Raw genomic sequence first — 17,269 nt, 5'->3', positions numbered from 1 at the left:
TTTTTTAACTATCACAAGTCCAATCATTATTTACCAGCTTGCCTTAGAGGTACTAAACTTAAAATCGCTTCACCGTCATCATCAAGGTCATTTGAATCCCTCTCAAATTGACTGGGCAACATATCTCTTATGATGTAGTCCTGCTCACTAGGGACTGCAGTTGACGGTGTAGGTCCTCCCCCTCCAGTCCCCCTCTGGTACTTTTGAAACTGGACAGTGATGAATGGTTTTTTTATTAAAGATAAAGCTCATTCCATTGTACCAAATACGTTAATAAGATAGTAATAATGGGTGTATCACCTTACTGACTGCTTCTTTGGAAGCCAATTTCATCCTTCTCCATTGTTCCTTTATCCTTTGTATGCTCCTGTCCCCTCCATGCTTGGCATCGAATTCATTTTTCAAATGCTCCCATGCCTTCTGCTTCTCCTTAATCATTCGGCCATCGCAGGTTTTGCTTTCAATAATATGAACCCTGTCTTGTATCAAAGCGAGTAGGGTTTCTTTCTCCTGCCTAGTCCAGTTGATAGATCTCTGTCTTTTCGCTTCCATTTCACGGGTCTTAATCAGAAAACGTAGAACAATTGACATTTGTGTCAAGCCTACTGGGGTATCAAACTGACGTTGTTAATAACGATTTTTCCTACTCATCAAGTGTACACCAATGGAAATAAATATCCAATGTGTAAAATAATATGCACATCAATGAATACACGGCCGTTTGTGCGAGAATAACTGCATCTCAAACATGCAAATGTTTCAGTAGTGTTAATCTCTTTTTTCAAAATGGAATAGCATTTCTTGTGCAAAATAATCAATAAATATTTCTGCGATAGGTTCAAAGCGATTTATCTATGGTCACATAAAAAATTCGATGCATTCTGCTGAATAAATTTCTTTCTATTATATTTCTATATATTACATTAACTTCTCCCACCTGCTCTTCGACCTCCAACCTTCCCGGACGCACTTTACGCATTACAACACATCAGCCGCAAAGTTTGCCCTCGGTTGTGCACAAAGGACCTGGGTCAAGAGAGAGCTACACGAGTGGTATGTAAAAAGAGATTCCATCTCGCATTATTTACTCCTCCTACACACCGAGCTAACCGCAGCCCTTCATTGGGTCGAATGGCTTTGGTTAGATGATTCGGTCCGCCAAAGGGCAAGCGAGATTGCATACAAAAAAAGAATTGTAATGAAAAATAAGTTGAAGCTTTTGACTAAAGTGACCACTGACGTGATTAGTGACTTAAGTGCGAAAAGTATAAAAAAAACCCTTTGCCAACAGAGTGGTCAACCTATCGAATCACACCTTCGCTAAAAATCAATTGGAATTGTTGGAAAAAGGTCTGAAATATGCCCCCCATCTACCCATCTCCGTGAATGAATTGAAAAACCTAGCTGTGGATTGCAGCCTTGCCCTCAGGAATGATCATTCAGGTTCATCGCAACGTATCTCCCTAGAACTACGGCGGTGCATGGACAACGCTACCAGCAGAACCCAAATCAACCATTGTAATAGTGAACACAAGACAGTTCTATCCATTAGGCGGGCCCTCTCAGCCAACAATCTTATTCTCACAAAAGCTGACAAGGGAAATGCAGTCATAATCATGGACCGATCCGCATACGTCTTAAAATGTGAAGAATTCATCAGTGCCAATAAGATATTAAAGTTATCCAGAGACCCAACCACGGATCACCAAAGAGAATGCAAGAAGGCAATAGCAGAATGCACCACCGTGCTGTATCCCAGGGAAAAACAACGCCTCATCCAAATGAATCCCATGGCACCCAGATTCTTCGGTCTCCCCAAAATGCATAAGCGTGGAGCGCCTTTTTGAGACCCATTGTTTCTAGTGCGTGTAGCCCTAACCATCTGTTGGCACGCAAATTAAACTTCATTTTCCGCCAGTTCTCAAAATTCATTCCCAAATATGGCGTTAAAAATTCAGTGGAGTTCGCGAGGGCTCTCTCAAATGAAATACTCCCCCCTAAATGTCTCCTAGTGTCTTTTGATGTTGTGAATCTGTTCACTAGCGTTCCCAAATCTGCAGCCTTACATCTAGCCGAAATTGCTCTAGTGAAAGCCAAATCACCACCCCTTGTAATTGCCGAGTTGTGCCACCTACTGGAAGTGTGTGTTAACCAAAACTATTTCCAATTCAACAATACGATATATGAACAACCTGACGGCCTCGCCATGGGATCCCCGCTGTCTCCACTCCTTGCTGACATATATATGGACAACTACGAAGAATGTGTTTTCAATTCTAATAGCACCCTTGTGAAAAATGCTTTTCGGTGGTATCGATATGTCGACGACATTTTCTGTGTGTGGACCGGCTCACTAAGACAGACAACTTCGTGTCATTTTTAAATTCTTTGGACAAAAACATCAAAATCACTAGTGAAGTTGAATGTGAAGGAAGGTTGAATTACTTAGATTTAACCATTCAAAATGTAAACAAAAAATGTGAAATCTTGATTTTCAGAAAAAATTGTTACACCGACCAAATAATACACCGCAGTTCACGACACCACTTCTCTCACAAACTATCAGCAATACATTGTATGCTTCACAGACTATGTATGATCGTCAGTGCAACATGAGAAAGCTAATAACTATTACTTAACTAACTTGTGCTTATGGCATCCTATTTTTAATTTGCGATCGTTCGACCAAAAAATCCTAAATTTCAAATTTTTCGATACCATTACTGTATAAATACCTCATAGAAAACAATTTTGTTTCTAAGCAATATTACATTATTGCAGTCTTTGTAAAAATGAGGTTTCGTTTATGTATGAATATTGATAAATATAGGTTAATAATGTATTTATAATTTAGAATAAGTCACCATTGCCAACTCTGATGTGGAAGATTTGGAGGATATTTTGGAGCTTGTGGAAGAGCAAGAGGCTAATGGAAATCGGGCAGCAAAAGTTTATCTACCCCGTATGGGTCCTTTTGATAAGTACTCGGACCGTCAATTAAAAAATAGGTACAGGTTTACCAAAAGGGGAGTTGAGAGGTTGTTGGAGATGCTGGAAAATATACCAAGGCCCCCAATTAATGCAGGGTTGCCTATTTCACCTCAAGTGCAACTCCTGGCCTCCTTAAATTTATATGCCACTGGATCCTACCAAGGTTCAGTGGCAGAGCTGCATGGTCTCAGCCAACCATCAGTGAGTCGAATCCTAAAAACAATTTCATCTTGTGTAGCAAGATTAAGGGAAGATGTCATTAAATTTCCCATTGATAGAGCCGAGCGAAGGGAGCAAATGCTAGCCTACTATAGGATTGCTAGATTCCCGAATGTAATTGGCTGTATCGATTGTACCCATATAAAAATAAAAAATCCTGGTGGTCCAAATGCCATGCTATATCTTAACAGGAAAAATTATTTCAGTTTAAATGTGCAGGTAGGTTACTCAATTTTCTCTTCAATTTTGTAATATAAAATCTGTTGCTGAATTTATTTTACAAATCATGTTCCCCATATCTTTTTGAGGTGGTTTCCTCTGCAAATTTAAAAATTATGAATATTGTGGCAAGGTGGAGGGGCAGCACCCATGATTCCAGAATTTTTAATGAGTCTCTTTTGAAAAGGAAGTTCGAAAATGGACAGCATGATGGAATACTCCAAGGGGATAGTAGATACCCCTGCTACCCATATTTACCTACACCAGTTAGGAATCCACGGGTATATTAATTGACAATGTTCCAAGTCTTTAAGAAATTTTTAATTCTGCTCACCAATCTCAATCCTAAAAATTGTAATTGCAGACAGCTCCTGAAGAAGCATACAATTCTGCACATATAAGAACGAGGAATGTGGCTGAAAGGCTTTTTGGTGTGTGGAAAATGACCTTTCGGGTATTATATAGGGGTTGCAACATAAATTTACAGACATCTAAAGCCATGATTGTTGCTTTTGCTGACCTTCATAATTTAAGAATTCAATTTAAGGAGGAAGGTAGGAGAGAGGAGGATGAGTTCTGGTATAGACATTGTTCACTTTCTACACCATTGGCATATTAATTGATACATTTATTTTTCTTCATGAGCAGATTCTGATGATAGTGATGATGAGCCCAATGATGATGAAAATTATGGAGACAATGGAGAACTTGATGAAAATGAAGTGGTGCCAGAGAATGTAGGGAGAGGAAATGCATTTAGGAGACACTTCATAGCAACTCATTTTGCATAGAAAAACTAGGATCAAATTTCATTTCATTTATTTTTTTCTTTCTCCAACATGAAATCCCAGTATAGTTGTTGGGCTTGCTTTGTTTTCACCTCCTGCTTCTTTATTTCTATTTCAATCTAATGCAATTCCTCCTCTTTCTCCAACCTTCGCTCATACAACTTCATTTGGGATTTTAATTTTTCTTTGTAGGCCTCCAACATCTCCTCCTCGTATGGTGTCATTTTTTTCTTCTTCCTGCTATTAAAAGATATTTAATTAACTAAAAGGTATTCAATGTCAGTCATTGAAATAAAGAAATGACAACCTTGAATGTTTTCTTTGAAATACAGGAACTTTATATCACTTGAGGACAAACCAAAATTAATTTGTATCTTATATATGGTTACAGGAAAAAAATATATAAGGCCTCGCTGTTAAATATGTACATTAATGTTATGACTTCATCATATCTTTACTCTACCTCAGCTTCGCTGGAGGTGATTCACCCTCCCTCTCCCTGCATTGGGAAAAAATAAAAAAATGTGAAAAGTGAGTTTAAGAATGTTTTTGCATATAATTTAAGGTGAAAATATTAGGCACCAGTCAGAGTAACTCATTAATTTAAACATCTAATTCATCTTATAGTGATATTGACTTCATAACAAGTGAGAGTGACTTTCTAAACATCTTGCTGTTGTCATTGTACATATAATCATACTTCTCATTGAGAGGGTCTGCATCTATCAGCACCTCCTCAACTCCGCATACCATTGCTGGCACCCTGAAAAACAAATTGGCAAGACCTCACTCTACTAACTTATTACTTGAGTTTAGTATTGCATGAACCAAATTTTTAAGAGCATACGCACCCCTCAATGGGTGTATCCTCCACCTCCGTACTCATGGCATCCAATGTACTGCTCCCTTCGCCAGCCTCAAGTACCAATTCCTGTGGGTTCAACAACATGTTATTCCAATGATTTTTATGGTAGATAAATGACTTCCATTGTCAAAGAATATGTCTCTTTGAGCAGTTAACATTTGCAAGAATAGGGTAGAGCAAGGGAATTTTTTAACTATCACAAGTCCAATCATTATTTACCAGCTTGCCTTAGAGGTACTAAACTTAAAATCGCTTCACCGTCATCATCAAGGTCATTTGAATCCCTCTCAAATTGACTGGGCAACATATCTCTTATGATGTAGTCCTGCTCACTAGGGACTGCAGTTGACGGTGTAGGTCCTCCCCCTCCAGTCCCCCTCTGGTACTTTTGAAACTGGACAGTGATGAATGGTTTTTTTATTAAAGATAAAGCTCATTCCATTGTACCAAATACGTTAATAAGATAGTAATAATGGGTGTATCACCTTACTGACTGCTTCTTTGGAAGCCAATTTCATCCTTCTCCATTGTTCCTTTATCCTTTGTATGCTCCTGTCCCCTCCATGCTTGGCATCGAATTCATTTTTCAAATGCTCCCATGCCTTCTGCTTCTCCTTAATCATTCGGCCATCGCAGGTTTTGCTTTCAATAATATGAACCCTGTCTTGTATCAAAGCGAGTAGGGTTTCTTTCTCCTGCCTAGTCCAGTTGATAGATCTCTGTCTTTTCGCTTCCATTTCACGGGTCTTAATCAGAAAACGTAGAACAATTGACATTTGTGTCAAGCCTACTGGGGTATCAAACTGACGTTGTTAATAACGATTTTTCCTACTCATCAAGTGTACACCAATGGAAATAAATATCCAATGTGTAAAATAATATGCACATCAATGAATACACGGCCGTTTGTGCGAGAATAACTGCATCTCAAACATGCAAATGTTTCAGTAGTGTTAATCTCTTTTTTCAAAATGGAATAGCATTTCTTGTGCAAAATAATCAATAAATATTTCTGCGATAGGTTCAAAGCGATTTATCTATGGTCACATAAAAAATTCGATGCATTCTGCTGAATAAATGTCTTTCGTTTGATAGTTTTACGAATTTCCGCGCCGCGGAGGAGTCTGGTGCAGTGTTGCCAAGCGTAACATAACGGGTTGAACACAAATCGCTACCGAGTATCGGTTGCCGAACTGGCTAGTAGCATACTAAGTTAGTAGCTCTTAGTAGCTCACTTAAAAGAATCCATGAATACCATATCTTAGTAGGCGACTAAAAGGTCTTAGTAGCCGACTAAGTTAGTCGCCCTACTAGCGTGTTTTAGCGGAAATCTATGAATACGGCCGAAGGAAGCCAATGCCGCTATGATCGCACGTCGTGCTGCTAAGCAACCTACGCCTGCGCCCCCTCCACCTCTTCTTAGATCTTTTGCCGCCGCACAGTGGTCCCAAATCGAAAAAAGCTGGCCAAAAGTCGTTTTTTCGAAAATTTTCAAGGAATTTTTGGACCTTATATTCGGATTCTATAGGATATGGTCTACAAATTACACTACTAAGTTAGTATTTTTGTTCATCAGAGCGGCTGCAGTGATCCGTCAAACATGGAGCATTCACCGTAAAAATCACAGTTGCGTGAAATCGGTCGATTTTGATGGAGTTCAGCGTCATGCAGGACAACCTTTACGCGATATATTTGGCCAAAAAACATTTTTAACTACAAATATAAACATTATTACATAGTGGGACATAAATTTTATTCGGATTTTACTATGTTTACTATTTTATATATATTTTGTAACTTTTAGTGTTTTTTACCCGAATTTTCAAATAAAATGTACAATATCGTTTAGAGAGGCACGTGAATGCACGGTGTCTTTTGCACCAATACAAAGGGAAAAGTATATGCAACGCAGTAGTGAACAAAATGTTTGCTACTAGTTGCTACTCCGACGTCAGCATTGATTTAACTATAATGATGCAATGCGCTGACGCGGGCGGCGGCCTGGCTGGCGCGTGGTAGGGCTCGAGGAAATCCAGTATTTATGGGTGTTATTCAACATTGTTGGATATTTTATTTCTACAAAAAATATTTACCCTATGAATAAACATCTCTTGCCATACGTAGAACATTTTATCATTAATAGTTTCCCCTTGACCTTACCTTTTATTTACGCGTGCCCATGCTCTCATAAAAATTGCTTAAGGACTCGAGCGGAAGGATATATTTATGGAACGAAAGTTCGCAGCTATGCTTATAGTAATCCTCAAAAACTTGAATGCGTTCAAAACAAAAAAGAATCCCTCAAATGCTACTCCGCCCTTTCCTTCCGTTAGACGGATTAGTTTTTGCCCTCACGCGGCACATTGTCCCTCTGTCGCCTCCTTAGCGGCCTCCTCAACCGCATGCAGGGCAAACGACTGCCGAAAAGGCCTAGGCTATTTATTGCGCCCATTGGGAAAACACAACCACCGCTCTCTGTACACTTCTTATGAATTGCACTTTGGCCACCGGGGATGAACGGAGTAAGCCTTTTCACCCTTCAAATGTGATATTTCCTAGAAAATGGAGATAATAGCATCGCGAACCTCACACTGTGGAAACCCCAAATTACTTCTAGACATCGCTTGCCCGAAAATTTCCCGCCAAAGCTCTGTTTTAGTCAGATTTTGCCAAACGAAAGACGTGAAAGTTAGTTTCCTTAAGCGTGAAGATCGAGTCTAGAAAAAGTCGAGTATCCTCGAACTTTTTAAAGAAGACTTGTGGGGTTGAAGAAGAGTGCCCATAGTGTTTTAGTTCGATAACTCTGAAAATATTCACGCGTCTTGAGATGCATGAAAAATTTATTGAAAGTGGAAAGGCTCCGTATCATTTAAAAACCAATACTTATTGGATTGCTGCAGCAACAAATTAGAGTTAGATGAGGACGTTAATTCAAAGTTATCCTAAAAAAAATGCGGAGAAGTGTTTTTTCTCTCAAATTATCTTCGCCGGTGGAAGGAAAGAAAAAGAAATGACAGGTTTTTTAGAAGAAAGTTCGCTGATTGCCGAAATGAGAAGTTGAAATTTCCTCCGCCTTTATTTAAACGTCAGCCCATTACATCCAGTATTTAATGTGGAATTTGTGATGAATTTAGAGTGATATTCATTGTACTTAATTCAATATGTTCGTCAAAATTGCTACTTTTGAAGGTTCATCAGGTTTATTGAAATTGATCGACCAAAAAAAAATTGAGAAGTCCAGTGAAAGGGCCTAGAGAAGGAAAACGGAGGATCTTAGAGCTAGCACATCGCCAGTAGAGCATCCATGAGTTATCGAAGCAAAGGTGATGAGTTCGTGGCGAAAATAATAAATGAGGTGACAACAACCACTCTCTCAAGAGCGCGGCGAGTGTTATCAAAATGGAGAGCCAAGGATGTGAGGCAAAGTAAAATCTCCCACGAAGAAGCCCTTTCCATGATCGTTTCTGGTAATTTCACGAAACATCAGTACTTGCTCCTCCGACGGACATCTAAAGAAGCTGCCCTTCCTATTGTCCACTTGTCCGAGGAGGCAATGGAGGCGAGGAATAAGGACTCAAGAAGATTCAGGGAGCACCATGCAAGGAAATTTTCCTGGATAGCAACGAATGAAGACCTGTTTAAAAGATTACTCCTAACTTCAGATGCAATGATATCAAGTATTTCTAAGGCTCAAAGAAGGAAATTACTTCAATTACCAGTCGAGGTATGTATTTAAATTTTTTTCGTAACAATGGCTGAGAAAGATAAGGAGAAATGTTAACTTATTTTTTTGATAGTTAAAAAAGCCCAAATTAATGGAAAATCTCATTTAATTTTTCGTACCAAATCATGTGCTCGTTAAATTGATGCCTCACTGCGTAAAGAGCTTATTGCAAGCGTATCAATAAATTTGGCGTTTAACTTGAGTTATAGGAGTTATGAAATATTGTTTATAACATTTCAATGATTGTAATAATGCCTCCGTTGAAACTTGTGAAATAAGGAACCCCGTTTAAAATTGCTTCCAAATCCATTGGCACGTTACAAGGAACTATAAAATTGTCTACTTAATTAGAATTAGATATTATAATTTTTAAACAATTAATGTAGTACAATAATACTAATAATATACTTATAATATAAATTTCCAATTAATATTAACTTATTTTTCGTATCAAATACGATCAAACATATGAGAAAGTAGAAAATGTTCTCTTGGTTCATTCAAAATCAGTTGTTCAAAATTTGTCCAAAAATAAACAATGCAGTCATTTTATATGCATTTATGTATGTTTTAAATAACTAATTCTGTTTTATGATATGTATAATTTTTATTTACTGTCTTCAGTATAATCTCAAATTCCAATGTTAAAAACATTAATTGTTTAAACAAAATGTGAAATAACAATAAAATTATTGCAAATACATAAAAAATAGTTATAAATTCAGAATAAGCGGGTCAAAAACAATAAGAATAGACCTTTAGGTCAAATATATACATAATAACAATAGCGTAATTAATTTTGGCCAGCTTTTTTCGATTTGGGACCACTGTGCGCCGCCACTGAAAATTCAGCATTCCCTTCCCTTCCTTCTCAACCTCAACCTAATCCTTCCACTCCAAATGACAACCAAGAAATTCTTCCTTGGTTTTCCAATATTTCCTCCCAACTTTCTTCTCTCAATTCCACCATAGAGAAAAAAACTTCCTTCTTAATCAGCTGCTACTTCTCCAAACCGAATCATGAACACACTCACCATGAGAAATCTCATCTCATGGAATTGCAATGGCATAATGGATAAAAAACACGAACTCCTTCAATATGCCACAGGCAATAACGCAGACATAATTTTGCTTCAAGAAACACACTTATCACCACACCAATCTTTACACAGTCAACCTTTCAAAGTTTAAATACTGGACCGCGTCACCAGGGGAGCAGGAGTAGCAGTCTTGATCCAAAAAAACCTTCCTCATTCCCTTCTAAATTCCCTATTTCCCCATTTCATTTATTTTCTTCTAATTTGCGGACACCTTTGAAGCTCTTGGTATTGCGATTAACACAAAAGCCGGTTCCATTTACATCTTCTCTGTATATCATATGCTCTCCAAACGACTTAGCATAGAGTCTCTCGAACGCCTGTTTACCAGCTATCCTAACGGCCTGTTCTTCGGTGATTGGAACTACAAGCACCCAAGTTGGAACAGCAAAAAAACCAATGCCGACGGTAAAATGTTATACTCTTTCATCCGCAATAGAAATTTCTCTATCTTAGCTCCTTTGCAACCAACTCATTACGCCCCACGATCGTGGGACGTAATAGATTTCGGCCTTTCTTACAACCTTCCATATTATCTCTCTCCTTCCGTCATTCATTCCTTCACTTCTGATAATTTTCCTCTTGCCTTCTCTAATCCCCCTCTATGCAATTTCTCCTCTTACGCCCAATGTTGCTGTTACCGACTGGGATAAATTTTCCGCAATCTTGGAAATTTCAATTGCCGACATTCCTTTCATTAATAATCCGTCCCCTGATGCCATCGAAAAACAAACAGATTTAATCACATCAGCTCTGAACGCAGCCAAAGAACAAGCAACCAAATCATTTCCTGCTCGTAATCGTAAGTCCAACTGATTCTCCGCATTCTTGGTTAATTTAATCAAACGCCGTAACGCCGCCACGTGGAAAATTTTTAGAATACAAAATGACAAATCAGCTTACAATAAATTAAGTAATTTAGTCAAAAAAGAAATTAGCAAGCATAGCCAAGCCCAATGGGAAAAACATATCAGCACCTTGAATTTTGAAAATTCACCCGAAATTTCTCCAGATTAATATACCAGCCCAATATGGCGGACAATAAAATCACTGAAAAATCGGCAAAAAAATTTTCATCCTCCTATTTCTTCTGATTCCGGACTCATCTTCGATCCTTCGCACAAAGTTGATGTACACGCTGATCACCTCCAAAAAGTTATGTCTTTAGATCCTTGCTTTTCTCCCATCGACAAAGAAATTAACCTTTTCTTTAATAAATTACCAGAAATTCCCAACTCCTTTCCGATTTCAACTCCTTCTTCTGTTCGCACTATTGTTTCCGCGCTTCCCGCAAGAAAAGCCACAGGTCTTGATAATATTTCTAATTTTCAATTAAAATTTGCTGGCCGTATAAACAAATTCAACTCTCTTCTTTCTGATCTATTCAGCATCGCTTATTCTTTTCCTTATTTTCCCATTCAAAGGAAACAAGCTAAAATCATTTAATTCCCAAACCGGGAAAAGATCCCAAATTACTGGTAATTCTCGTCCCAATTCACTTCTTTCTAATCTTTCTATTATTCTTTCACGCCTTGGATCTTTTTTCTTCCGATCATAAATTAATCCGGCCTGATCAGCTTGGTTTCAGACGAAAAATGTCCGCCACACACCAAATTCTCCGCCTTGTAGAAAAAATTAGCCATTCCTTTAATCGCCATTTCTCTACAGATGCGGTATTCCTTCATGTGGAACGAGCTTTTGACCGTGTATGGCACAGGGGAATAATTTACAAGCTACACCTGTTAAAATTCCCCCTTTCAGACATTCACTTTTTAATTTCCTATCTAACATAAGTAATAGACAGTTCCGAGTCGCCGAAGGACCAATTTTATCATCTTTTACGCCCATGGAGGCAGGCGTTCATCAGGGCTCATTGCTAAGTCCATTATTATTCACATTCACACTCCACATTATTCACACTCTTTGTAAACGACACGCCATATACACCCAAAACCACTTTACACATGTACGCCGACGATACTGCTATTGCTGCTACATCACTGAAGGGAGACATTAACAAATTAAACACACACTTAAAACTCATACACAAATGGACACTCACATGGAAAATTCACATAAACGCAACAAAAAGCACACATGCTCACTTATAATACCGCAAAAAACACAATTCACGCACACAGCCACATTTCAACAAACAAGCGATACCAAGAGCAGCCACGCATAAATTCCTTGGGGTGATTCTCGACAGGAAGTTAACCTTTAATCCTCATCTGAAATATTGCACCAATAAAGCAATAGCTGTTCGTCAAGCAATCTCCGGTCTCTCCACCCCTACCTCTCCACTTTCCCACAACTCCCGAATACGTTTATACAAGAGCATCATCCGACCGGTAGTACTGAACGCATGCGAAATTTTCGCCAAAAATAGATCAATCCGCAGAAAACTTGAAATCTTTCAGAGCAAGTCAATTCACCATCTTCTTCAAACTAGCCGTCTTGTAAGAATCTCAGACATCCTAACTTTGCACAAACTCCCCACCATTAACGATTTTATTTCCCATTTAGTCAATAATTTTAAGTCCAGGCTGAAGGGCACCAAAAATACATTACTTACAGACATCTGGAATTATGATCCTCATATTCCAACGACACATACACTGCCTCATCGAGTTACTCTTCTATGAGTCTTGACCTCCTTCTAATCATAGGTTTTAATATTCATAAATTGAATTTTGAAAGGTATATATTTATTTGTTCGAATAAAAGACTTAATTTAAAAAAAATGAAATTCTCTTTGCTAATGCTATGTAACAAAGGTAAAAAGAAAAAAAATACTTAAAAAATACCAAAAATAATTGGCAAAAAAATAATAAAACATTTGTGAAAAAATTAATATTAAAAAAATAATAAGTAACCAAAAATTAATAAAAAATAAATATTTTTAAATTTATTAACATTAATTGTTACCAATGTGATCGCCATCAAAAAATGCAATTTTTTCTGTTGTAAATATTAGTTATAAGTTTCTATTTCACACAGACAACACAATACACCCACAACAGTACACGTGCGCCATTTTTATTTAACTGATTGTTTACTGACTGGTTGGGGTGAGCCAAGGCTCACCGGTACAGCAAGAAATCGCGCCGAAGGACGTGGATATACTTCGCACTTGCTGCACTGAGTAACGGTGCCCCAGTGCAGCAACTGCAGCTGTCACCTCCCCCAGTGCATCTTTTATTTTGGCCTTGCCATTTCTCCTGACCCTTAGCTCTGCCAGCAGGGCCAGCGCAGCAGCTCGCTCCCAAACTGCATTGGATGCAATAAAAATTAATGGCTTTAGCTCGTATAGAGAATTATGAAGAACGAGCGTGCTGCGCCTGCTCCCAGCGGGCTTCCCCCGCTCTTTTCAATGCAGGTCTACAGAGGGATAGGCGCGTTTCTAATTTTAAAATGCAGAAAAAAAGGTAGGGTCTTATGTACCAATTTTATTGGAATGTTCATGTACAAATTGACGTCAAAGGACCTCTTTAAACACAACATTGGAAGTAATTACACTATCCTCTGTTAAACGCACATGATGACTCATACTTACGTATCAACAGGAGACTTGAATGTGGAATCAGCCGCATTTTGGTAAAAGTTATTTAAAGAATGCGGGATATTGTTGCAAATGAACAAATTTATCAGTTTGTGCGCCGTTAACGTCAGGAATATTTACCGGTTTTTGTTTTTTTTGTTTTTTTTTTATTATTTAAAAACCAATTTTAAGAAACAATAGCAATATTTAGGAAGCAAGATATGCGGTCGCATGTTCTCTGATAAATTCTGTGCATTTTGGTTCCTCATTTGTAGAGTTTGGTTGCGTATAAGTTGAGAAAAGGGTATTTATACAGTAGAAATAATATATAGAAGATAGGTAAAAGTTAGATTTGGTTCTCATACATTGTTCATCAGCTGGGAGTACTAACCCTCTCCCACATTTACAGATGGCCCCTGAGCTTGGCCCCCTGGCCGGCGAATCAACGCCAGCTCTCTGGAATGTTCAGGATCTAGAAAAAAATTCTCTTCACTTAAGTAAATGATACGGCACAGCAGCCTATGACGTCGGTCAATTGATGACATTTCCTACTGCGAAGTCTACTGCAGCCACTGTAAGCTGAGAGCCGCAGTGAAGGCAGAGGGAAGTTATGCGATACTCTGCGGTTTATTTGTTTTTACACCGTCTACTTTTTACAGCCTTTATACTATGCCCAGTCTTTACGCAGCGGTTGTTATAACGCGTATGTTTCAGACTATTCCTCCGTCTACTTAATGCATCCTTGCGTCGCATGATTTTGGCCGAGGCACCCTAAAAACTACTAAATGCCATGGCTTCTTCATTATAGTTAGTTCGAATGTGTGTATCCTTGTTATAAGTTTAATGCCTTTCCTAATTTATTGAATTTCTATCGAAATACATTATAATCGTACTCATACGCCTGAAAAGCATCTTTTCAAGATTCCCAGTATTTTATATTCGTCAAGAAGACGTTACCTACTGACGTAATTATCGTAAAGACAAAGCTGATATTCATCCTTTACTAAATGAGGGTCCGTGATATTCAGCTGAAACGACAGAATGGACGTAATAGGGCATTTTCAAGGAATTTTAACGTGAAAGACATTTAATAGAATATGCGATTGTCGTCTTAATAACTGAAATATGATAGAAAGATCATACATAGCTTAATGTAATTGAATCATGCACTCGGTAATTTAAAACTGGAAAATTCATTCCTGGGGTTATCAGCGGGAAAGTATCTACAGATGTTTTGTCCGGATTGTGAAGGAATAGTATAATGTAATAATTCTCCAAAATTCGGACTCTCTTCCACGATTACTCCCTTCGAAAAAAGACCAATACTCCATAATTAGACGTGATGTGAGTATGACGTAAGTATTTTTTCAAATGCATAAATATCTTTATTCTACGGAACGATTCCCCACGGTAACCGCGCCGACGTTCCGTATTTGGGCCAACCACACTTTTGAAAATCATTTTTAAAGTTGTACTTCAAAAATATGTGCGGATCAGTAAAACATAACTGATATCATACCTGCCAATGCCCTATTAAGCTCATCTTGGGTGACATGTATAATAACATCCTCCCCCGACACGTTAACTGCCACTGGTATATCCTCCGTTTTAAAGCGCAATTAATTTTCAATCGCCCGTCGATTCCAGAATGCTTATAAATTTCCCGCCTTCACGTCCCTCTGCCTTCACTGCGGCTCTCAGCTTACAGTGGCTGCAGTAGACTTAACAGTAGGGAATGTCACCAATTGATCGATGTCATGGGGTGCTGTGCCGTACTGCCAATTGATATCGGAACGGTTTGGCAGTACTGCCAGAGAATTCCGGAACATGCCCGTAGGCAATTCTTAACGTAAGCCTCTGATCAGGCGAGGGAAAACTCCACGTAGACAAGAATAATAACCACCGAAAGAAACAAATATATCAAAATTACATCCATGTTCATTTAACTAGCATCTGAAGGTATGAATATGCAATATAAGTATTACAACAATAACCGTTAATAACTAATATTTTCGAAACAAATCTTAACCATTAGGAAAAGCTAAGTTCAAATGGTGAGTGTGTCAGCACCAAAAACTTAGTTGAGAATCTCTGTGAGAGGTCGAGCGAACTACCTGCAATGAGAGCCGATTCAAGAGAGAGAGAGAGCATGACTGAACGCACAGTGCAGCATAAGGAGGGGGAATCTATCAGCATCGAAGGGGAGGTTATTTCGAGGGTGAGGAAACAGCCAGCCCCTAACGCCGGTCAGCTCAAACAATCCAATTTTCCCGGAACCGGATGAGTTGACAGGAAACTCAATACCAGTTCTCGTAACCCAAGTATGGTTAGGGGACCAGCATACTCGGCGGGGAATACCACCTTCTCCACAATCTTCTCGGTGATGACCGGTGCCAGGTGGGGTGGTGGAAATTCTGCAAGGCCTTTGGAAGTCGAGGAGGGGAAAAACATGGAAGGATGATGTCTTGGAGGGAGAGAGAGAGTTTTGATAGGTGAATAGCGGACTACTTGTCACTCAAAAGTGCAGATCGTACCTCGGCATCTACATTCCCCTGGATTTCCAGAAAAACGCATCTCTCCGCTCAACTGCTTTACATCTGAAAAATGAAAAAGAAGAAACTTTGTGCTTTCAGATGAAATATTTATTCACGCATTTACACGACCATGGTTTCAACGTAAGACGTAATCATCAGGTGAACTCTACCGAGGTCCATCACATCAATTTTTACCAGGCTTCATGTGAAAGCACAAAGTTACTTCTTTTTCATTTTTCATGAATCGCTTTCACTAAGTTACGCCGCAAACCATCAATGCTACCCAGCCGGCCCTCGTAAACCCTGTATGTATGTAGGTAGAGTTCAATATATATCCAACTTTGGCTTTATACATCTGTTGACCCCGCATGGAGGGTGATCTCTTCTTCAGGGGAGCAGCGCCCCCGCACAGCTCAGCCCACCGGGGAGACAACCCTGTTAAAAACACGTCCTAAGCTCGGATAGTGTCCAGAAAGTATGTGACTCTGCTGTTCTGAGTAGCCGTAACATCTGGCATCCAGATTCACCCACGTGTTTGCCGAGCGTGAAGATCCGCATGTGGGGGAGAAGGGGCTCCTGGTGGGTGAGTTCCCCGCTACCCAGCCGGCCCTGGATTCATCGCAAAACAGGCGGCCTGTATCCAGCCGGCCTGGTCGATCGGCTAGCCGGCACGGCCGGCGGTAGGGAACCGCCTTCGGGGGTCCTTTTTAAGGGCTTACCTGTAAATGGTACATGTCGGCAGCGAGCGCTGGAAACACGGGGTTCTTCGTAGGGCGCCCAGCGGCGTGCGGGTTCGGAGGGCCCGTGCGGGAGGCTCTAACCCGAAAGAGGCCCCCACTCTAGGGCGCTGTCCCTTGGGTAGCCCTGGCGACCACATGGGATCGCGGTGTGGCGTCCCGAATGTGTGGTTCCGTGGTGCGTGGGGAGCTCAGGGAGTGAATTTGTGTTTCTTTATGGATAATATTTTCTTTCCTCCACCTAAAAGATCCCGTCCGGAAGCGGTTGGGGGAGATAAGTCTTTCGCATGTGGTAGGTTTCTATTAATGAAATGTGTAAATGATGGTCTGCCTAAGGTGTCTCCTTTCCTCATAAGACAAGTTCTCTCAGGAGCAGTGACCGTTGAATTAGAATCGGCAAAAAATAAAGAGATGAGACGCCTTTAGTTGAGATTTCTTGCTGGATTTAGTTAAGCTATACTTGCTGGCGCCCTCGTCAGGGAATTAGGCCCCCTGACCCCCATGCCCTCCTCTTAGCCGCCAAACGGAATCAGAAGAATCACAACGGCTTCATT

This window comes from Ischnura elegans, chromosome 4 (genome assembly GCF_921293095.1).
Source record: "Ischnura elegans chromosome 4, ioIscEleg1.1, whole genome shotgun sequence".
Classification (NCBI taxonomy): domain Eukaryota; kingdom Metazoa; phylum Arthropoda; class Insecta; order Odonata; family Coenagrionidae; genus Ischnura; species Ischnura elegans.
This window is presented reverse-complemented; position numbering follows the sequence as displayed.